Below are 24,925 nucleotides of genomic sequence, written 5' to 3'. Positions count from 1 at the left end.
AGTTAATCTAACTCCTGTGAGAGTTGTCTTTTACTATTTACAATCATTTATTCATTGCAATAAAAATGACCAAAAAAATCTCCTGCCCAACGAAGCTTCCCAACAGGAGAGAAAGTTGTCAAATGGAATTCACTTCAAGATAACTAGTTTGGGGGGTGGTTCTTCTATATAGTTCAATAATCTGTCCAATTTACCATAAAATACACCAGTTGTAACCTAGAAGCTAAACAAAGTATGTTCTAGCAATAGAAAGTTAGTTTGTTAATTACACCAAATGAGTGAAGCTGGAACAATGTTAATTGTTCTCAGCAGCAAGATATATTTTTGTGAAGGAGCCAGCAAAAGTAATAATAGCATACTCCATCTAGTGTTAAAAGCATCCATTCACCGTGTGATATTATTTAGTGGGAAATCCATAGAATAGACAAGTTTGGGGCTAACTACCTTCACAGGTAGAAGATAAAGAGGACTGTAGTCTAATAGACAAAGGCATAAGAAGATCCAATTGCTGGAAGCTGAAATCAGGAAATAAGATGCAGATTTTTAACAGTGAGGATAATTAACCACTTGAACAGATTACCAAGGACTATAACTTGTTAATCACTAGCTATTTATACCTTTTGGTCCAACCTTGAAATGGCAGCAGTTGAAGTCATTCAGTACTTTGCAAGGAAGTGCTGACTCAGCAACTGACAAGCTTCCACTAATTGCTCTGGTGTACAATTGTCATTCCCCTGGCCAAAACTAATTTCAAAACAACTATTTGGGATTGAATATAGGATTAATAATTAAGTGCAAACTCTAAAGCTAAGTGTTGGGCCATTATTAGAACACAGAGTTACCCTTCAGAGACAATTATGACAAGGCTAATAAGCATTTTAATTGATAGTTTGAGTTTTTAATGCTGCAGTGAAGCTTCAGTTTGGTAACAAAGATTCTGTAAATACCAGCAAAAAAGACTGCAGTATTTATGACATGAAGTATATTACAGACAGTTTGTCTCCAATGCAGTTCTTATTTAGCTGGTTTTTTGTAGCCTAGGTTTTGTATTATAAACAGATGATAGAGCATTTAGGTTCATCCAGTGTGAGGTTCGCTTTTGACTTAAGGTAATAATCAATACTTGTGATGCCAGCAGTTCAGTTGTTTATAGCCTACCATTGACATAATGAGATTAATTAGCTGATATTTCTACAAAGAATGTACTGCATCCACAGCTGACTACATCCACAGCTGCAACTAGTGGTGTTGACAGACTGCAGACTTTCCATGGCTCTTGTTATCGTTACAAATAAAATAATAAAAAACCTTCATTGGACTCATAGGCCTGTGCCTTTGCCATGCCTTCAGAAGCTTCCTTTCCAGCTTGGAATTTTCCATTACATATTACTTTTGTAAAAATAGTATATTTAAGTTATATTTAAGTTTTTACTATGTACATTTTTTTCATTTATTCTATACACAAGATCTCTCAGTGTTAATTGATAGGGGGAATTGCATCTGGAGTATCACTTAGTCCATATTTTTAAAAAAACATAATATTCCTTGAGATAATTTGTAGAACTTAGCCCACACTTCCAAATTCATATTACTATAATAAAATAAGAGGACGTTAAAGGTGATAGAAACATTTTAGATTCAAACAAGCTCTAATAAAGCATTGCCGTACATTTATATATTATACATTTATTTATTTTGGCATGGGTTTTCAAAGCTGAGTGACTCTCATTTGCACTAAATCAGATGTTCATATGCATTTGCATGGATACACGTGCATAGATATGGGTGCATTGTAATCCATGATTTGTGTGTTATGCAAAAGATGTACATAACAAAATGTGGGTTGTCTTGTCAAAAACAAACAAAAGCCATCTTGAATATTTTACCCCAGTGATAACTTAATATAAAAGCTGAGTTTAAAGTGGGGTTCAGTACATTTTTACACATCCCATTCTACTGTGGAACGTTGTTAGCTGAAAAATAATTTCAGAGTAGACAAAGTTACATAGCACGCTAAACTTTTTAGAACCACCTTGTACTAAAAATAGTGATCTGTTTTTGTTAGGTACAGTTTTAGAAACTTTATTATATTATTTACAGTTATTCTCTCCAATTATTTAGAGCTTAAAGGTCTAGAAAAGCCTAGCATAGGATTTTATTTTTTCAGCTCACGTTACAACCTTGCACAAATTCCGTTGTTTTGGCTGAAAATTTTAACTATTTAAAATGGGTTTTGGCTCTAAAGATAAAGGAAAATACACCAGGAGTCAAAAAACAAAACAAAATATGTCTCACGTCACCTTTTTTTTTTTTTTTTAAATACCTGCAGTTATAACACGTTTGTCTGTTATTAAAAAACTTGTTCTTTTTCGCTTTTATCCAGCTTCTTTCACGGAGGAAAGAAGTTAACTTACAAACATTTTCCAACAACTAGGAGTTTTTTAAAAGCAGTTTAAATAGTTTCCTGCTTTTAAATTTAACCAGCAAAAGTTCAAACTGATTGAAAAGTTAATCAGGTTTGAATATAATATAGCTGAATTCCTATCCAGTAGTGGTGTTCATTCATAGTGTCTTGCAATGATTTAAAACGGAGAACTAAGAATAAAAGAAACAATAGTCTGAGCAGTGTTCAGCTGAAAGCCAAACTGCCAAGATGAGACTTGAATTTATTTGAATATAGCAGTGCATTCCACTGCCAAGGTGAAAAATGAAATAATGCCATACCTACAACCAAAGCATTTCAAATTAAATGGAGGAATTGTTAATAGTACATGACTAAGGAGTTGGGGGAAAAAAGATTAATGAATTAAATAAAAAATGTCCAATTTAAAAACTGATACAAAGAATTGTAAAATCAATATAAAATGCTATTATTGAATTACTGAAAATTTTAGGGGTTACATATATGGCAGGCCTATCATGAGCATGGAATATCTCAGATGCTGGAGATAAACCACAGCCTGTAAATACATTTTATTAAAGGCCCAGCAAAAGAGGGATGCTGTAATTGAGCTTCAGTCTAAGGTGTGATCTAAATTGTCCATATCAGACTGAGAAATAAAGGAGCATGCTGTGTCCAAGTCTGTGAGATGGTGGAAGATTTAATTCTGGCAAAGGAAGAACCCTCTCCAGTGGCCTTCCAAACCATATAGGCAGCAGAAGGCTGCAGCAGATGCTGGCTGGCTTCTACATAAAGCCAAATGGGATCAAACCCTGTCTGTTATGGAACTTCTAACTAAAAATGGTCTGCTTTAATAATAGGTCATCTCTTTGGCACCCCAATTACCTGGAAAGTGGTAGTGCATGCTCTTCTCTATCAGTTTTGAAGTGGAGGTGGGAGGTATATTTGAGACAACAGTATCTTTTCTTCTATTCCCTACCTCTCAGGTACAAAGCTGTTAGCTAATCAGAAGGGATTTCTTTACATTGTGTTGCCCCTTTAAAACTCTTTCCTATCTGAGTGACATTCTGTTAGCTATGGAAAAGCCACTCTCATGTTGGGACTGGTTGGCTATTGCTTTCAAGAGCCAGTTCACCACAGGAGTAGACAAATGGGTTAGGTGGAATCTGAGAGCTGGTCTTCACTACCCGCCCGGATTGGCGGTAGAAAATTGATCTCTCGGGGATCGATTTATCGCGTCTCGTCGGGACGCGATAATCGATCCCTGAATCGACGCGCGTATTCCACCAGCCCAGGTAGGAGTAAGTGCCATCAATGGGGGAGCCGCTATTTGCGTAGCTGAATTTGCGTATCTGAAAACGACCCCCCCCCCTCGCCCCCGTAGTGTAGATGTAGCCTGAGTCTATCCCTGGAAAGGTGAAAGGTTTTGGTTAGCTTGTTTCATGAAATTCAATAAAGACAAATGCAAAATATGACACTTAGGAAGTACAAATCAAATGCACAACTGCAAAATGGGAAATAACTGTCTAGGTGGTAGTACTGCTGAAAAGGATGTGGGGGTTATAGTGAACCACAAATTGAATATGAGTCGTCAATGTGATGTAGCTGCAAAAAAGGCTAATATGATTCTAGAGTGTATTAACATGAGTGTAGAATGTAAGACACAGGAGGTTATTGTCCCACTCTACTCGGCGAGGCCCCAGTTGGAGTACTGTGTCAAATTCTGAGTGCCACAATTTAGGAAAGATGTGGTCAAATTGGAAAGAGTCCAGAGAAGAGCAACAAAAATGATAAAAGGTTTAGAAAACCTGACCTATGAGGAAAGATTAAAAAAGCTGGGCATGTTTAGCCTTGAGAAAAGATGACTGGGGGAGACTTGATAACAGTCTTCCAATATGTTAAGGGGTTTAGAAAGAGGATGGTAATCAATTGTTCTACACATCCATTGAAGGTAGGGCTTAATCTGCAGCAAGGGAGACTTAGTTTAGATATTAGGAAAAACTTTCTAACTATTAGGGTAGTTAAACTCTGGAATAGGCTTCCAATGGAGGTCATGGATTCCCAATCATTGGAAGCTTTTATAAACAAGTTGGACAAACACCTATCAGGGATGGTCTAAGTTTACCTGGTCCTGCCACAGTGAAGGAAGCTGGACTTGATGACTTCTCAAGGTCCCTTTTAGTCCTTCATTTCTGTGATTCTATGACAAAACCAAAATTGAGCATGTTCTACTGAGTGAGGAATAGACATTTGAAATAAGGAGAGGTCTCCACAGTTGTATGTAACCAAGGAGAACCATGTTATTTCTTGCTATTTATACTGGTTTACCCATCCAGATACTTATTTGGCCCTCACTGCCATAGTTTCTTCTATATAGCTGCAGAAGTGCTGAAACAATTTTTATAGTGGGGATGCTGAGGGCCATTGAACCAGAGTGCAAACCTTGTATATAATAGAAACCACTTTGAGCCAGCCCCCCTAGTTCCCGCACCTATGTTTAGATGCGCAAAAGGACTTAGGCATGGCAGCACTTGGTTTTGTGGCACCTAGAATCTCACAGGAACTGCACTACGATTCACAAAGCCCAAGTTAGGTGCCTAGGTTCCTATACAATTAATGGGGAGAGATAGGTACCTTAGAATGCAACCCACAAAAGCCAGCATACTCGACAGGGAGCCTACTACACCAGCCACTGGAGATGCTAATGAAAGATGTGTGCTAAGCCCTGCCCCTCTCATGGAGATAGGTACCTAAGACTGGGTTGCAGGGAGGCACCTGTCTCTGCTTGCGATCCTCTCCTGAAGTTGGGGTGGGGAGAAGAGGAGGACCTCCCTCATATCTTTTAGCCCAGTATTTAGTGTACTTACCTGGGTATGTGGGAGACATCCTGCTCAAGCCCTCCTGATGGAGAGAAGAGATTTGAGCAGAGATCTGACATCTCTCCGGTGAGTTCCCTAATCACTGGACTATGGGATATTCTGATGCAAGGGTTCTCTCAGGCTGCAGAGTGTATGCCCAGTGGCAGAAACATAGGTGCCTAGGCACCTTCTACAGCAAAAAACATAGGTGTCTAGGAAACTTTTACAGTGGACATTTGAATGCTCAGTGAGTTTAGGCACCTACAGGATTGTGCATCACAGTGATGCCAAAAATAGGATTTAGGCTCCTAATTTCTTTTGTGTGTCTGGGTCTCAGCATTTCTGTGGCATCACTCATGAGAGCTACCTTCTATTCGGCAGGTGTTGTTTTTTTTTCTAAAATGAGAAATAGTATTTTAGTAGAGCTTGATATTTTTAAAAAATTAGTTATTCAGTTATTCACAGTTTGGCCCCATGTCTCCTGAAAAGTTGACTTAAGGATATAGTTGGAGCTGGAATTCATAACTGAAGCGAAAGAATGAAGGCATCAGACAGAATAGAAAAGAGAAATCTATGTTGATCAGTATAAGTTATTAAGAAGTGGAAAGTCAGAAAAATATGTGTAATATGATTCTCAGGATGGGTGGCCTAGTAATGCAATATTCTGACTCAGACTGATAATGTCCAGGAATAGAGTAGAACAGGGGTCTCAAACTCAATTTACCTTAGGGCCAGTGCCAGTCCTCAAATCCTCCCAGCGGGCCAATAATGTCACTGAAGATGGTGTTCAGAAAAGAAACATTTATATTGTATTTTTTATTTTGAATTTCTTAGAAATAATAACGCTGCCATACAACTTTATACAATTCTTCACCTGCTAGAGAGTTTTTAGTGTTTGCCAGACACCTGGCAAAGCCGCAGTTCTGACAGTTTGTTGAGGTTTGGCCTCAGTGATTGAGCAGTTGAAACCTTCAGGATTGCAGTAAGGTGTGTATCAGAGAGTTGTGTTCAGTCCACTTTCCCACACTCCATGCTCTGCTGACAGCAGGACCTTGTTGGGCACAAAAGCAACTGAGGAGGAGGTACCGTTTTGGTCTGCCCAGTGGTCAGATGCAGGGGGTGAGGCGCATGGCTACTACCCTAAAGAGATGGGGCAGTGGGTGGTTCTAATCCTCGCTGTGTGTCTGGGATTATGCTCCCATCAGGTTCAGTGCCTCCTGGTGCTCCAGCTGAGATGGCCCTCTCCTACACAGCCTACCAACATTACATGGGACAGTGGGTAAAAAAGTAAATAAAGGGCCTCATTTCATTACACAGAACTGTAGTGCCAACAGCTAGAAATAATCTCTTTCCGTTCTTCTTATCTTCAGTTTATTTTATCTGCAGGCACCAGGCAGTTGCCTCCGTGCAGGTTTCAGAGTGGTAGCCGCGTTAGTCTGTATCAGCAAAAACAATGAGTACCTTGTGGCATCTTAGAGACTAACAAATTTATTTGGGCATAAGCTCCATGCAGGCGCCGTCCCCCGGAGCGCCCATTGGCTACAGAGTCAGCGCTTGGGGAGGGGGGACGGAGGCAGCGTGCCCCCTCACTCTGTTATTGGAGCCTCCCAGCCCGTTTCCCACCCTTTCCCCTCCCGTTTCCCTTGGCATCATGCCACCCCAGCTGACTCTGGCTGGCAACTAATAATGCTGCCTCCATGGCTGACTCTGCCCAGCAACTAGTGATGCTGTCTCTGTCCCTCTCCATCAGCCAATGGGAGCTGCGGGGGTGGTACCTGAATCAGACAGAGCCCACAGCTTGGCTGCATCTCTCCTGCCCGCTCCCCTCCCGCCCCGCATCTCGGCTGACAGGCACATGAAAGAACTTTTAAAAAAGTTTCTGCGGGCCGCAGTGGGGAGGTTCTTGGGCCGCAGACGGCCCGCGGGCCGGGACTTTGAGACCCTTGGAATAGAGTGTCATGCAAAGGGATCTGAAAAGAAATCAAAATGAATTTAAATCACCAAGGATCCTCAAGCTCTAATACTCCACAGATAAACAAGAGTAAGGAAACATAGCTATCGGCAGCTTCAGCCCTTTATTAACTACTGGTTTTCCTACTCTTAATCCCCTTGCAATTCTCATTTTAGGTCAAATTCTTAATAAAATTTTACCAGGATTGCCTTGTATCTCACCTTTTTCATACATTAGGCTAAAAAAAGGAAACTAAAACATTCTATTGGTGTCTGAGACTGACATGAATATGCATGCAAAAAAATCAGATAAATTATTCAACAACAGTATTGTTCATTTAATACATTAATCAAATAATGGTATTTGACCAGTTTTATTGCCTATACATGAGTTCATATAAACAAATCACTGAAATATGATAAAACCCCAAATTAATACCATATCCCTACTTCAGAATTGTATAACTTGGAGGAAGTGGATGGCTCATGTAATTATTAATGAAATACTGTACACAAAAAATTATGTTCAAAGAGCATTATAATTGCAAAGTCAAGCACTCAAAAGTTAGGGAATGCCAAAATTAAGGCTGCCTGTGCAATCTTAATTGAGGCCTCCTGGTGCATATGGATTATTACAGTCATGAATTACATGATTATATAGTATTTTCCCACAAGATCAATGCCTCATTCAGTACAAGATGGACTTGCTCTGGGAATGAATCAGGGTCTCATGTGTTGCAGAAGCTGAAAGGTGTATAGTGATTGCACCGGCGGCTCCAAGCATCAGTGCTCCAAGCACGTGCCTGGGGCAGCAAGCCGCGGGGGGGCACCCTGCTGATCCCTGTGAGGGCAGCAGTCAGGCCACCTTTGGGGGCATGCCTGCGGGAGGTCCGCCGGTCCCACGGATTCAGCGGCAATTTGGCGGGGGGTATGCCGAAGCCACAGGACCGGTGGACCTCCTGCAGGCAAGCCGCCAAAGGCAGCCTGCCTGCCCTGCTTGGGGCGGCAAAAAAGCTAGAGCCGCCCCTGAGTGATTGAGGAAGTAGTTCAGGAAGAGAAAGGACTGTCTCATGGTTAAGGTAGTTGAATGCTGCTCTGAGGAACTGAATTTTGTCCCTGCCTTGGCCACAGAATTCCTGTGTGATTCTATGCAAGTCCCTTAAACCAAATTTTTGCAGTTCATCATTAATTGTCTATTCCTCATTTTCTGGGTGCCTGATTTGAGACCCTGGGGTCTGATTTGCAGAAGTGCTGGGCACTCACCCCTGCAACTGAAGGCAATGGGAGCTGTGCTGTGAATATATATATTACTATATAATGCTAAGTACTCTGTGCCTCAGGTCCCCATCTGTAAAATTAGATAATAATACCTAATTATCTCTGAGGGGTGTTGTGAAAATAATTATGTTTGTGAAGTATTCAGCTATTATAGTGATGAACACCATAGAAAAGATCATGAGGAAGTTAATAATTCTGTCTTCAGTGTGGGGTTTGTATAGTGTACACTGGGGTCACATCTCGAACAATGAAGGCAGAACAAACGATTGAGTAGCTGCTCATTAACCTATCCATCTTGTGCACTGAATGAGCACTATCCACCTTGTGCACTGAATGAGGCCGGGGTCCTGTGGAAAAAATAGAATGTGATCATGTAATTACAGACAGTATCAGAATGCATATGCATGGAGATGGGTGTGTGTGTGTGTGTGTAGGGTGAATTAAAGTTTTGGCTACATAGTTAAGTTTCCCTCATTGGGGCCCAGTATCAGTTTACGCCCCCCATCTCCCAGTTCCAGCTTCACTTCCCTCCCTCCACCCAGTCTCCAGGTATGTCTATACTAGAGCTGGACGGTGTACTTCTCCGCTCAAGGAGACCTGTGTTAGCTGTGATTGAGCTAGTGTTCTAAATATAGTGTTCTAAATATAGACATACCCTCAGCCTCCTTGCCCAACCATACCAGTTTTTGTCTCCCCACCTATTCCCAGTCAGCCCCCAACTATTTGTCAGTTTCTCTCCCTCTGCCAGTCCCAGTCTCACCAGGCTCCTTGCCCCAATCTATTTCTTTCCCTCTCCTTCCCCCTAGTCCAGCTCATACCCTCTGCATTTGAATCAGACAGCGTCCTCCTGCACTCTGGCTGGGCACCAATAGGAGGGTCACTGAGAGCACAGCAGCTACCGGCTCCCTGCTCTCAGTTCCAGTGCCTGATACCATGCCCACCGCCTCCAGCCCAGAGTAGCTGGGATCAGCAATTACAGGGAAAGTCTGGTTTTGTCCCTGTAGCGGTGAGCTGGAGCATGCTCAGTCACCTCTGTGTGGACAGCACAAGCACAGCCTAGACAACACTTGGAGCTGTGAGGCCATGGAGTATGCTCCGTGGAGACAGAAACTTTGGAGATTGTAATGACTAAACTTCTCTGTCTCTACTGAGCACGTGCAAACTTCAAGCTTTCAAAGATTCATAACTTGGACAAATCTGGGCAGGTTTTCAAAGGAACAGCAAAAGGCACATCCCCAGCACAAAGGCCACCCCATCTGCAAAGTCCCTATTCCAAAGTTAGGGGGCACTAGGTTGAATTTTTTGACAGTGCAATACAATGTATTTTCCCTACTCTCCTTCTCAGAAATGACTGAATAATTGCAGCCGGAACTTTAAAAAAAAATCACCCTGAGGCAGACACCCAGTATGGAAAATTTCAGCCAAAATGGTAAAAGTTTGGCACAGTTATAAGCAACTGAAAACAGGGTCTTTATAATGGGCAGCCTTAATAATAGGTGTCACTGACAGCCTCACCTATATAATAAGATCTTTCTTCTCTAGTCCACCAGTTGGGATCTCCCATAGGTCAGTAGTAACTAAAAGTTCCTACCAGATAAAGGTTAACCAGACTATGTGAAATGAATTAGTGGTCTCAAGTTGATTCCTGTTGTCAACAAGTTACTGTAGTTCAAAAATCAACATCAGCATTATGCTCACTGCAACTGAATGCAGTGGGTCTTTGTCTGGCAAGGGAAAAGAAGAAGGAATCCTTGTTTCTTTAAGGATCGCCTCTGCGTTGGATTGTGAGGCAGGGAAGAGAACATACCCGAATGGAGCCAAGGGGAACAGGAAGTGGCTGGTCCAGGTGGGAACAGCGCCCCTCCAGGTGCCCAAGATGGTCTAGGTGGTATTTTTACCCAGGCAAGTCCCTCTCTTTCATCAATCATGGGCTAGCAACATCTACCTTCCCACCCATGGGACCAGAGAAGGATTGGGTTTTATGATCTACTGTGGGCATTGTTCTAGTCTCCTTTTATTTTGGGGCTGGGCAGGAATTTTTCCCTCACTGCCTGAATGGCTGAGATAGGGTGGGGGTTTTCGCATTCCCCACGGCAGATCATGAACCCAGTGAGTTAGGCAAGGAAATCAGGTCAAGATGCTGCAACTTAGTAGGTAACGTGTGGTAGGTGTCCAGTGCAGGATGTAGTTCCATTGAGGATGTAGTTCCCTGATAAACAGGAGTTGAAAGGGGATTTAGGTGGAGGCATCTCCAAAGGAAGCTGGGTAAAGGGGTTTCAGGATCCTAACATCTGTTACAGCAGGAAGATGCATGCCCTCACTTCTTTTTCCACCTCTCCCCTTATCCCTCATACAAGGGGAAGGTGGCAAGGTCCCAGGTGACGACCACCTTCCCTAACAGGCAGAACTGATTAAGGAAAGAATGGTGACCTGCACTGTACAATTTATTGCCGTGTAGTCCTAGATCAATTACTTGTGGTCTAGTTAAAAATCATTAAGATCCATTGCATCTTGTCTTTGTTCTGGCATGACTGGGACAATATTTCATTAACTGGCATCTTTGTTGTCAGTTTTATTGAACAGACTAAGAAATGAGTGGGCTTGGAGACTGACTAATTTACCCCACCTCGTCGGGTTGGTTCACACATTGGTGGGGTGATGTGACTGTCACAGCTATTCCTGTCATAGGGAAAAATAGAAGATGTTAGTCTCCAAGATTACTAATGTGGCTGGCACCTTTAATAAAAAACAAATTTACCTCAGCCATTCTACCTCTGCCAAAATAGTTTATTATAGAAAAAATACAGCCTGGCTCTATGGTCATTTCCATATAAGACCCAAGGTGAAGCTAGGATAATTAATGCTCTAATTATTCATTATCTAAAGATAATGATTTTTAATAAAATCCTTCAGTGTGAACTGTTTTATGTGACTGTCAGAGAGAGAGAGAGATGAAGTCTTTAATCCCTTGAGAACATCTTCACATGAAAAATCTAGGATCGGGCACTGCATGTGCATTTTAAATTATCTAATTACCTTTCTTCTTCTTAAGAAACAGCTACATTATAACATTTTTAAAATTGTAATTTATATTATTAGAATTAGCTAGTGTCCATGATATATGACATCAGAAGTATTCCCTCTTCTCTTCTTCACCTCTATCCTTTCTATTTTTCTCCTTTTCTTCATCTCATCTCCCTTTCCTTCTCTCTCCCCTTCCTTTTCCCTACTCCTTTTCTATTTTGTGTCTGTTATCAGTACTATTATTGCTGCTGTTTATTGTTTAAAGACCAAAAAATAATGTGCTTGGCTTGGTACTGACAATGCATCTGTATTCCATAAAGAGCAATGAGATCACACACTCTATGTGCAGTTCATCTACTGGGGACAGACAGAAACAAACATGGGGTTTTATTATGAAGATACAAATCGGTTTTATTAGGGAGAATTATTCAAACAGCAAAGGAAAAAAATGTGATTTTAGTGCACTATTGGTACTGTTGAGCAAGTTTCCTCAGTTGTTTTGACAAGTAGTAGTGTTTAAGAGTTACTTTAGTTCTCACTGAAGGACGCTGACCAGACTATTAATTTTTTAGGATCAGCGCTGAATTGAGTTTTATTTCTGTTCAAAAATTGTCCACAGAATGATTTTTAAAAGTGAGTTTGTTCATCATTTGTTCAATACAGTATTAATATTAACACATTTCTGGATGTTTACAAACACTTCATTAAACTATTGCTTTATATGTTTCATACTTGTATTTTGTTAATTGGGCTGTGTGATTTGTCACCTAACTCACATTGTATTGTAAGTATGGTTTCACTTCCTAATTGGATAGCTTCCAAACTCTCAGATAGCTTTCTAGATAGCATTTAAACATTTCTAGCATCAAACTCCTGCAAATATTTATTCACGCGAGTTTTTGACTCAGTTTTTGTGAACAAAATTTAATTTCTGGCAACAAAAACTTATACAAGTATTCTTGGAAAGCATATGAAAAGAGATTGCAAATATGCAATTCTTATGTAATGCCCATAAATACTTTTTGAATTATTTTCCCCATTTTACTGAAGACTGACAATTTCAGAAATCTAAAAACAAAAAAAGGTCTCAGTTAGTACAGACTGTACCAAAATTACTGAGTATTTCTTTGGTCCAGCTAACTTCCATCTGATGTGAAAAGAACTCAATTTATTTTAGTCTTAGCTGGCAAAAATTTCAGGAAAGAAGGATATGTTATCCCCTGTGTTTTCTGAGAAACCAGAATATTTGAATTAATCTATTAAATGCTATATTTTGTAGAGGCATGAATCTTACAGCAAATATAATTTATCTTAGGTAAATATATTTCTAAAGTTGACAAAGCAATATAGACAGACACTTTATAGTTTGGAGATATTGAAATCTGAGAAACTTCTAATAAAAAGAGTTTATTTTTTTGAAATGTGATATTCGTTCTCATCTTTCCCTATTGGTCCACTATTGTATGCTTAGATAGTTATTAGTATTAATGAGCTACTTCATTGTAAATGGTTGCCACGGGGGCTAAGAATTACTACATGATTCTGCATTCAGCAGAAAAGGCAAGAAGCTTACTAGCTAGTGCTGGTGCAGGCTGGTGATTCTAAGGATTCAAGTCATTACATCTATGTAAAGACAAGCCTTATCTTAATTTCTTCCATACTGCAAGGAATACTAGAGATTATTTACTTACTGATGGCTCTGTATATTGGAAAAACAAATGGAGTAAAGATTGGTGATTATGAACATATACATCTAAAACATCTCTTTATGAACCATCAATATGCCTAAGAGGATGAAAGAAACATGATTTTAGCTATGATCATGACTAATGACTAGCTTGAATTTTTAACAGAATTTATTTACATAGGTGATATTACATAGGTGAGTTTATTGGTGAAGCATGTTCTAATTAGCTATGCAATGTTTACTTTTCTTTTTCATGTGATATAAATGTATGTATGGCTGGTATGCATTTGATACAACTACAGAAAAATAGTCAGGGTATCACTAACTTGAATGTGTGTTTCTAAATCGAAATTATTGCCTTATCTATGCAATATGTATTAAAACACTTTAAATATATGTAATTGATCTCTGCCTCTGGTTATATAGATTGTTTACATAGTGTCTGTTCAGTGTTCATTTTGCAGGATTTCCTTAAGGGTTATTTTTTATGCCAGTTGGTTAAGAACATACTGTTCTCTGAATAGATATTTGGGTCCTCATGGTTTATTCTTCATTCAGGTAAATACCAGTGAAGTACACCTTTCAAATAAATACAATAGATTGCAAAAGTACTGTTTTCATATTTGCTTCTGGCTATTGAAATACAAAGTTGATTTACCGGAGTTTGGTAGGGATCTCATTTTACTTACAATCCATTTCAGTTACATAAATTATTGTTTTTCATTCATAAAGTAAACATTCTGCTCCTGTTTGGCACTCAATATGACTAGAATTTAATAATCTGTCATGAGTGCATAGTGCTGAAGGACAACTCATATAGTGTGAATTAGGGCCCAATCCTGCTTTCATTGTAGTCAATTGGAGTTTTGTTATTCCATTTCAATGGAAGAAGAATCAGATCCTTCATTTTCAATGCTAAAAATGTTTAAATGTTTAAAAGAAAAAAAAACAAGAATAAATAATAAAACAAAATTACAGTTATTTTTTGGTCTAGTTAAAAATGGTTTGTTTCTACATTTGGTGGATAAAATCTAATAAATATTTAAGTCAGTTGTCTGCCATTAAACCTATATTTTAATTTACATTTCTATGTAAGCCTTATTAACGATTCATATAAATACCAATCTGAAAAAGGCACATAAAAGTACAAATCAAAGAACTAGACGTAACCAAAATGGTTACAAATTAAGACAGAGCTACTACTTATTTCATTCATTCACCTTCATTCATTTGTCATGTAAAGTGCAAAAACTATTACTAAAAAATCAGTATTTGAAGATATCTGAGGTCCAGTGTTTTTAAAGTAAGTAATATGCAAATCCAAAGAAATCCTAGTATATGTGAACTGTAAGAAATTGGCTTGAATACAGGATTTTATCATTTTTTAGATCTATTAGGGATGGCTTTTTAATAAAAGGTATGAAATTAAGTTATTACATAGTAAAATACCAAGATTTTCAAAACACAGAAGTTCTGTCTATAATACAGAAATACATTTAAACTATCTGTAACTGGAATTATTGTACACATTCATGATTTTTAGTTTGTTAATACTGTTTGTGAATCAATATTTAATCATTGTTAATTATACTGAATGGCTGTAGCCAGTGTAGTAATGGTAACAGTGTTGCTATGGTGATAATTAGAAACAACTTCAGCTTGGTGCTGTAAAGATGTTCATCTGGAGTAGTAGTTACAGAGAAAAAGATGCTCAGAGAATCTTCAAGAGAAGGTTAGGTGACTTATGTCTCTGAAAATCAGTTAAGTATATTGGTCCAGACTCTGATCTCCATTACCCTTGTGTTAATCTGGAAAACTCTATTCACTTCAGTTAGATTTACACTTTGTTAATTGAATCTGAATTGACATCTTAACTTCAGAATCTACCAATTTATGTTCCAATCCTGCAAAAGAATTCTGTACATGCTTAAATGTAAGTGTGAAAATAGTCCAACTGAATCTTTCCAGAGTCATAGTATAGTAGTATCTAATATAAGCATTAAGGTGACATGCAAAGGGAAAAAATTGCACTTGTGTTATTTTTTGCTTCTTTATGATATATAAAGAAGGCTGGAAATGTATTTCCAAAAACAAAATTGGGGGGGGGGGGGTGTTATGTGTCTCTGGTCTCAGCTACAGCCTCTTTGGTGTCACTTTGACCTTTTCCTAGCTAGCTGCATACCACCTCTCTGTTGCCAATGGCAGCAAGCAATGTAGCAAGAGAGTACTGCACTCCAGTGATCCTCAAGGGACCATTGCAAGCTGGCAGAATTTAGAGCAGCCCTGCAGTCATGCTAAGTAACGCCGGGGTTGATTTAGCCAAGGCATTCGGGGAGCACAAAAAAGGCTTCAAACCACCCTTTCCCCTCCCTTTTCAGCAGTGCTGAGTAGAAGTCTGGTGCAGCTGAGGATCTGGCCCTAACAACTTTGGGTCCTGTATCTTTATGTCCTTGCCTCCACTAGTCTCTGTCTAGTCTATTCTGACAGCTGTTCGCATTGGGGCCCAGCAGCTGTGGGACAGCAACAATGCCAGCATCATATTAGTGAGAATTTTTAGGAAAAATAGGTTAAGGTAGACAAGGTCGATGATGATGGAGTTTTAATGAAAGGTTGACACCACAAGAGTGAAAGTTGAGCAATTGATAGGGGACGATATTTTTAAGTGGACTGTTTAAAATTTTGTTTTTTGCTTATTTTTCTTAACACTTATTTAGCTTCAATAATTAACAAATGTTTTGGACAAATGCCATTTCTGTTAAAGATTTAGTAACCTAATCCCTGTAGTTAAGGTATGAGAATTTATAAATATGCATCTCCTGAGACCTCCACAGATTCCTCCAGCCAGCCCAGGAAGACAAGACTTGAAATTTCTAAGATAAAACAAGCAGAACCCCAACACCAAACTTACCCCATTTTTCTCTTTAAGAAGAATCTTTGGTGTTCTTTATATATCATAAAGAAGCAAAAAGAGGAACTACCCTAGTTTTTAATGAGGCTTTTACAGGTCACTAGGAAATGTAGTTATAAGTCTTGAATTGTTTAGGAAATATATATATGAGAAACATACAGGATTTCTTTTTAAATTTACTAAATTATAAAGCCACATTTCTTTATGAATTAGGGGAAATTATTTGCTAATAGATTTTATAGGGAAAGATAATAATGAGTCATAAAAATCAAAGCACAAAACAGTGGGAGTGTAGTAACAAAAACATGTAGGCTTGCTCTAAAAAACCTGAAAAATCTTCAGATTCATGTTTGTTTACTTCAAAAACTTCTGGAAAATGGTAGTTCAAAGGTCACATTGAAATAAATGTGTTTCCTTACTTCAAGGATGAATTTTATAAATTAATACAATTAATCAGTTGATATTCATTATCAAAAATGACAAATTCCTGTAGATTAGTATTTCAAGTAAATACATTTTAATGTGTTTGCAACATTTCAGTTAAATGTTAACAAACACTGTGAGCACAAGTATTTAAAATTTCTTAATTCTTTATTACATGAGATATTAATTTCACTCTATTTTAGACTATACTTATTTATAAACTAAGAGCTGTACAATTGTATGGGGCTGTATAGCGCACAGCAGAGATAAAAGTGCTACAGAACATTTCACCAGCAAGCATGATCTGCAGAAATTCTCACTAAAATTCAAACTGCAATGCTGGTGTAGATGAGTCTCAGGCATCTGGGCCCTAGATACACAATAACATGGAGCCCCCATGACTCTGTCCCTATAGCCCCATCCCTGCAATGTGGCTACACCTCAGACATGAAATGACAGTAATAAAGCTTCACCCTCCCAGAAAAGAAAAGCAAGGAACATTGGGCCCCCTTCTTGCCCCCACAAATGGCAACCGGGGCCTCTTCTCCCCAATAAAGGGGCAGTAGATGGATTCCTAGAAGCCTTGGTATATCTGTGTCTGTGGGTAAATGGGCCAGGCCTGCTGCACTGCCATAAACTACTTTCTGCTGGGGTACAGTGAGCCGTGGGGTTAACACTCTATTTGAATGTGTGGGGCAGATCACACTACTCAGAACTATTGTGTCAAGGTCAGGCTGTCTGCAGACTCAGGCAGATAGTATTGCATTGGTTACACTTGGGTTCATATTCTCTGTCGTTTCTTTTATAACCGTGAGGGCTAGAAATTTACTTTTAAAAAACAAAATGAAAGAAGAGATCCTGAGATAATCACAGTAGCCTAGGAGCTGGGTCTCTGCCACAGGCCAATAGGGCATATCTCATTTCTAGCCTCATCTGGCACTTGGGAGCATTGTTAAAGCTTCTGGTGACTTTTTGGTGACCTGTGTAAAATGAGTTGCCCAGTTCAGTTCAGATCTTAATTGCACTAACTGGCAGCTGATTGTCGTTTTAGTAGAGAAGCTAAAAACTGAGCTATCGTAAGACTAACTACCCTCAACCAAGAACTTTGTCTGCACTAGAGAAATTTACCATCTCCCTAGAATATGTGTACAACATTTAATGTGCACCTCCCCGCAACTCATAAAGATGATGTCTATGATTCAAAGAACAAGTTGGAATAGACTAGGCTTTCAGAAGGTTTAAAATATGGCTTACACTGAACCAATGTACAGCCAGTGTGATGTGGGTGTGCTGAAATGGCTCAACTAATTCTCTTGCCACTTTCCCCCAGTGCACCTTTCAAAATCTCCTCCAGGAACTGGGCTAAGATACCCAGAAAATATTGCGACAAAAATCGTTTAAAAGAGAGCTAGGGTGAACAAAGGGAAAACCTGCTACAGTTCCTCCACCAACTCAGCAAGCGTGATGCGGAGGCAGTGAACACTTTATGATTGACTTCAACCACTTCAGTTCCCTAGTATAGATACAGCAACAAAGGCAGTCCCTTGCAGGTCAGAGTCCAGGTAGAATGTTGCTGACGCAGTGTGGAGAAGCGTGTGCTGCCGCTGCCTAAGAGGTACATGTTCTATAAATAAATGGAAAGTTCAATGTGCAGTATTGACAGTCTGACACATTTCATGAGCCCTGAATTCACTATTTTTTTAAAATATGAAGTTTCAAAACTTCCAAATATAACCTTTAAAATGCTATATCTTACTGAAGTGGGCTAATTGTCCTAGCAACCTTCAGTTACAGAGCTAGAAAATATACACTTACCTTCATGTTCTATAATTCAAGTCTCAGAGAAAATCCTAATTTGTATTCCCTGTTCACAAAAGAAGTTTCTAAGTGAATTTTGTAACTTTCATTAGAATATTTCTAATTGGTTGGTGTATGTATAGTAAATACAAAAAATGCATTAACTACTGTATTCCTATGGGTTGGGTAGTCCTGATTCACATTCATTTGGCATTGAAGTATTTGTGGGAAGGAAAAGAGGAACAAAATGTGTGTGTTATATGAAATAAAATATGACTGTTAGAAAAGATATTTTGAAAGGCTGGATTTTACTGCAGTGAAATAGATCTCATTACAGAGAGGTTGATCTAGCAATAAAATAGTAATAGCAAATGAGGTAGAATATTTAGTTTATGAAGCAATCAGCATACTTGTAAAACAGTTTGCTTCGGTATTGAGAGCAAGAGGGAAAGTCTCTCTCTCCTCACACCACACACAAAGGTAATATTTTGGTTATGTGCACCTACCATCATGACTGGGGTAAAAAGGAAAAGAATGAATCTGTGTGCGAGTATGATGGCCTTCATGTATGCCAGCACCAGGCTTTGAAGTGGGGACATTTAGAGTATAGCTACACTGCAGCTGGAAGCATACCTCCCAGCCCGAGTAGACAGACTCACACTAACTCAAGCCAAACTAGAGGACTAAAAATTGCTATTTCGGGTGGCAGCTCAGGCTCTCACGCCCACCCAACCCCCTGGGTCTGAGCTAGGGGTGGCTAGCCTGAGTCTCTGCCAATGCCATGACATCCAAACTGCAACTTTAGCATGCTGGCTTAAGCCAAGTGAGTACAAGCTCGCCCCGAGTTGCAGTGTAGACATAACCTCAGTACTGAACGCATGAGTCTACAGTTTCAGATAAAAAAACAGGCTCTGTAGGTTTAGAGCTGTATCATCTGTGAATTGGGTACAGAAGAGGACACCCACTGACCACAACATTTTGGCACCTGAGGCGGGGAGCTCAAATGACGCCCCCATGTCCCCTTGCTTGGGCCAAAACTTTGAAAGGTCTCAATTCTGCCTTCTTCCTGTTCTACTCCTCTCATGGTACTGCTCTGCTACCTACCCCCAATAAAGGAGAACTAACAACTTAAAATGCCTTGTTCAAAAATTTTAAGTAACACTTAACTTTCAAACGCCTGAACAGCAAATGTAACTTTTCTTGTCTGCATAGTAAACACTAGCATTTTTATCTGATTGAATAATTAAAGTGGTGCTTTCCGTGCCTTCTTGGTTGCAAAGATTTGAACTGCTTCCTGAAGGTCCACAGTCTGTGCCAGCTCATGCTTTATTGAGATGGTTGCAAGGCCAACCAGCCTCTTCTGTGCCATTGTGGAGCGTAGATGTGTTTTTATTAACTTCAGCTTGGAGAAGCTGTGTTCTCCACTGGCAACTGTTACAGGAAGTGTTAGAAGTATGCACAGACCAACAAAAGCATTTGGAAAGAGGGTGGTCATCTTATTTGTGCACATATATTCAAGAACAGCCTTTGGAGTTGATCCTGCTGAAATGTATCTTGAAAGGGCTTTCAGTTCATCACCTAAATCACTCACATCAATATTGCACATGTCATCATGTATCAACACTGTCTCTGGTGCCCTGCATTGCTGGTGTAGGTCTTCTTCAGGTATAGTGAGAAGTTTTGGAATATCATATAACATCCCAATAATATCATACAACATATACTGCTGTGTTCCTTGAGCTGCATGAAATGTTCTTCAACTGACTGTATTGCACAATCTAGCACCTGGTTAAAGAATTCAACTTTGAATTGTTGTTTGGGGTCTCTTATGGGATTATCCCGTGCCTTGTAATCAAAATGTCTTCTTCTTCGATGATTCTTGTATTCTTGAATGGGTGGGAAAATAGCTTCAGTGTGAAGTTCCTCTGCCAACTTCTGTGCACTCTTCAGAACATTTCGAAATCCCTCATCTGACTGGTAAGACTGTAGGTATGTCTTTGCTTTGTCCAGTTGTTCCATTGCTCCAGATATATCAAGGTCAACACCTTGGAGTCTCTTGCTTACAACATTTATTTCAAACAGTATGTCATGCCACAACACTAAGCCACAAAGAAATTTGAAGTTATGTATGTTTCTGGTGATTCCATTTTCCTTTGCCACTGTTCTCCTACAAACAGTTCCTGTCATAGCATTATCCTCCATAATGGTAACTATGGCATCATCTATCTTCCCAATTTGGTGTTTGATAGGCTTTATCGCCTCCACTCGACTTTCCCATTGTGTGGCACTCAGTGGTTTCAGTGTCAGAGAGGATGTTCCCAGATGTTGCTTCAAAATTTGCCATTGATGAGTTGATGCAGAGAAAAATACATAGATGCTTTGAATTACATTAAAAAATTCAGCAGCCTCACTAGAAGCTGATGCCGCATCACTGATTACCAAGTTCAATGAATAAGAACTGCATGGGACAAAAAAAGCTCAAGGGTTTAGCTCCTGGATCCCTGTCTGCACTCCTCTGTTCTTTCCTCTCATGTTGGCACCATTGTTGTAGCCCTGACCTTTCATGTCAGCTATCGCAATTCCCGTATCTTCCAGCTTTTTAAGAAGCACATTTGTCATACCAGCTCCTGTAGTATCATCAATGTCAATACATTCTAGAAAATGCTCTCTGACAGTCACCATTGCAGGGACATTTTCACTAGGGTCTGTTGTTGTTACAAAATGCACCATTAAAGTAATCTGTTCCGTATGGCTGATGTCAGGTTTGCAGTCCAAAATAACAGAGTAATATCTTGCTGACTTCAGATCTGCCACAATCTTCTATTTGACTTTTGTTGCCCGTAACTGTATGATCTCATTTTGAATTGTTTTTCCAAGGTAGTGGTGTGTGTACATTTCTTGGGTGGTGATTCTTCTTAGCCCAGGTCTACACTAGCGGGGGGTCGACCTAAGATACGCAACTTCAGCTATGTGAATAGCGTAGCTGAAGTCGGCGTATCTTAGGTCAACTTACCTGGCCGTGAGGACGGCGGCAACTCACTGCCACTCCCCCCATCGACTCCGCTTCCGCCTCTCGCGAGCTGGAGTTCCGGAGTCGACGGGGAGCATGATCGGGGATCAATTTTATCGCATCTACACTAGACTAGACCTGCCCTGAGATGCTCCTGGAGTACAGCATCAAACTCAGCCATCAGCTCCACAATTTTAAGGAAGTTTCCATTGTTTGGCACATAAACTGATCTGAAGTGCCATGCAGTGCTAGGTTTTGGGTAGCAAGCATTTTCACAATGGCAATGAGCCTTTTTAGAACATTTTGCCAGTAAAGAGACTCTGATGCAATCTTCTCTTGATGCTGATCATCTAGGGTGGCCTTTAGCCTTAGTCTCATCTCAAGCTCTTCCCACCTATGGAATGCTCTCTGGTGATTTGCTGCCTTCTCATGGCATACCAGATTTCTAGCCAGATTTTTCCAGTCCTTTGTTCCTGTAGAACCCAATGTGGCTGGAACATTAGACTGGAAGAGTTTGCAACAAAAACAGTATGCAGCATTCTGGGTTTTTGAGTACATAAACCATGGCCTCTCCACTTCATCATCATTGGGGATTTCACGCCAGTAATGTGTTGGATGGAAACTTCTATTTTCATTTGCTTTGGGGAACATGAAGTTTTTCACTTGCTGTGGCCCATGCAGTACAAGGAGGTCCCTCAGGTTACTGCTCAAGTGGGTCCACAGTCCTGGATCATCTAGACTTAAGGAACTAAACTGAGCAGCAGCTGTTTCTTGCGCCTCCACCACACTCTTCTCTGATCTACACTTTTTTTCAGGAATGTGCATGATTACATCCATTTGAAATGGAGATATGGATGCTGCAGTAGCTGCCAGGTCACCTGCACTCTGACTAACTGGAAGATCAGGCATCTCCTCACCACTCACATCCTCACTGGGACTGGAAGGCTCACTGGGAACATTTGTGTCTATGTATCTCAGGAGAGCTCCTTCCTGCTTAATAGAAAAGCTTCCTTTGCTTTCTTTCTTTTTCTGAATGTTGCCCCAGAGGGGCGTTTTCTTCTTCCACTCATGATTGCTGTTCTGTGCCAGCTATCATGACTCTCAACACTTAATTGAAGGGGACAAATAAGCAGGCTGGTAGCAGGGCCTCAGTGAGGGAAGATATCAGCGTCTTAAGGGCCTAACTGGCTCCTACTACTTCAGTTGACTGCCTGTTCTCCTCAAGTGTGTTCAGGAAAGCAGCAGGAAACAGGAAGCTCCCTGAGAAGCTGGTGTTAATCAGTCCAGGCTCCTGGGATGCTAGAGAGGTACATAAGAGGCTCCTCCTCCTCTCTCTCCCTGCAACTCCTGCTGCTTTCTGTTATTCCCTCTCCCCTTTTCTCCTGCCTGCCTGTTAAGTCTCTTGTGCCCTCCTTCCTCCAGCACAGCACTCTGTCTCTGTGCATCTAGAGCAGAGAGAATACATATGCACCAGCAGCAGACACAATTTTCTACACTCTGGGTCCTAGTGGCACTCCCCCACCCAGTCTGGCACCTGAGGCAGCCACTTCAGTTCGCTTCATGGTAAGGCCAGCCCTGACTGGTTACACATTAGTTGAATTAATATTAGTTTGGCATATTGTGCTGAATTAATAAAGAGTGCCCTCCCCATATTGCAGGAAATTGAATTGTTTATAAAGTCTGATCTTGTGGTAAAAACAAAAGTAATTTTATTTTTTAAAAAGTGCTGGTAACACAAATTCTTTGACAAAAGTAAGTTCCATTATTAGCAAATTTAAATGAATGATTAGATTGATACGAAGGAACATTTTCAAAGAACATATTTGTTTGTTCTCAGAGAAATATGCAGTCTGCCCAACAGCTGGAGAATTGTGTTGAGAATTGGATCCATGGTTGAGCCACATCTGTATTCCCACTATGAGCTGATAGGATATAAAGAGCTAATGTTTTAGGCATTCTTTTCTGACTATGAGACACAATGTTCTTAGAATCCTCCTTCCAGCTATTTCAAAAGTGCCGTGATTGAGGCTCGCTATGGGTGTGTTAAATGCCCCATCCTTACATCCAGTGTTAATGCATCGCACAATAGCGCATAGATCTAACAGTAAACCCAAAGAGTGCATACCCTGACCAGATTGGCCTAATGAGATAGAGATTGGTTTTGGCCATGGAGAAGTCCACAGTGTGGAGATGCCTGAGGTAATTTTTTAATTGTATTTATTTAGATATATACAAACCATTGAAAAGCCAGGAGTTTTGTGTCTTGTCTCCTATCCAGGAGTCTTGTGTCTTTCCTAGTGCACACATGCGGTCATTTGAAGGCAGGCATTATAGAATCCAGATAACTAATTACCTGATTTTCAATCACAAATGTTATTTATATTAAAAAATCAGGTAACTAATTATCTTAATTTTGCTATTTGCACCAGCTGCAATTTGACTGTACATAAAACTGGGGGCACAAATTCAGAGTCTATTTTAGAAAATGTGGCTCTTTAAATTATTTTATTTGAGAGGTCCTTCCTGAATAGCAGATCCACCAAACTCTTACTCATTCAAGAAGTTTAAACTCCTGCATTGAAGCTGGTAGAACTTCTCCTATATGTAAGGACTACTCAAATGAGTAAGGGTTTGCAGACTCAAGCACTTATTCACAAATTTAACTTAATGGTACATATTCATTGCAGTAGTTACTTAAAAATAATAATAGTTCTTGTCAGTAATACTCAATCCATTGAATTTTAGAGTTTGTTACATGCTTTTATGAAGACAATATAATTGTAGTAACATCTTGTACATGGATCCTTTTCTCTGATGTTTATACATTTTCTGTAGAACATCTTTTTGTACAATGAAAGTTTTGGAAAAGGAGAACAGTTTATTTGAAAGGGACAATGTTTTCTTGATAATTGCTGCAGGTTCTTAAGAATTCAGATTTGTTAAGGATTGAGGTTTTTATATACAGCATACTAAGAAATATAAAACAATGTTGTATTGGAAGTATCAGAATGTATGTGTCCTTCCCATATAAAACAAAAGTGTTTTGCTACATGGGGGAAAAGGGGACCTATTTTAAGCTCTTTGTGCCTTAGGTAGTCCACTAAAAAGTCTCTGTGAGTGCTGCAATGCAGCACAGCACATTGTCTAAGACAAGCGAATATATGTTTTAGTTTCCACATAAAGTTTCTTTCAAGCTTACAATAACAAGCTGCTGTGTGATAAAAGATGATCAAACAGAGAATCACTTTTTAATACAAAATAATAGTTTTCTTACAAATATTGCAAGATGTTATTTTTCCTGTTTCTTGTATCTCACAGTGACAGAGGTTATTATGTGTGCTGTTTATATTGTGAGAGATTAACAAACCTGGATAAGTGGCAATAAAAACATTCTAGATTTGTATTTATTTTATACTTCTCTGTGATCACTGTTTGGACAAAGATGGATTAAGGCTTAACGATGCCCAGATCCTTGGAAACACCAAGGCCGTCACAGAAGTCAGGTCCTCCCCACCTAGGAGGAAGACTCTTCTTCCCAGCCCAGCCCCCTTCATTCCTGTCCTGACAAACTTTCTTGTCTATCTTATAC

The 24,925-nt window shown here is 39.7% G+C and overlaps 1 protein-coding gene across 42 annotated transcripts in view; it reads left to right on the top strand.

Moving 5' to 3' along the window:
- Nucleotides 1-24,925, top strand: part of RIMS1 (regulating synaptic membrane exocytosis 1) — a 508,694-nt gene that overhangs the window by 420,324 nt on the left and 63,445 nt on the right. The window contains exon 1 of one of the 42 annotated variants that reach the window (XM_054023396.1): nucleotides 13,376-13,393. The exons of the other annotated variants lie outside the window; for them this stretch is intronic. The gene's annotated coding sequence lies outside the window, so the exon portion shown is untranslated. Of the gene's footprint in view, nucleotides 1-13,375; nucleotides 13,394-24,925 lie in introns of those variants that run through there. 42 annotated transcript variants of the gene reach the window in all.

This window comes from Malaclemys terrapin, chromosome 3 (genome assembly GCF_027887155.1).
Source record: "Malaclemys terrapin pileata isolate rMalTer1 chromosome 3, rMalTer1.hap1, whole genome shotgun sequence".
In the NCBI taxonomy this organism is placed as follows: Eukaryota; Metazoa; Chordata; order Testudines; family Emydidae; genus Malaclemys; species Malaclemys terrapin.
The sequence above is the reverse complement of the archived record's forward strand: the minus strand, read 5'-3'. Positions and strand labels throughout refer to the sequence as shown.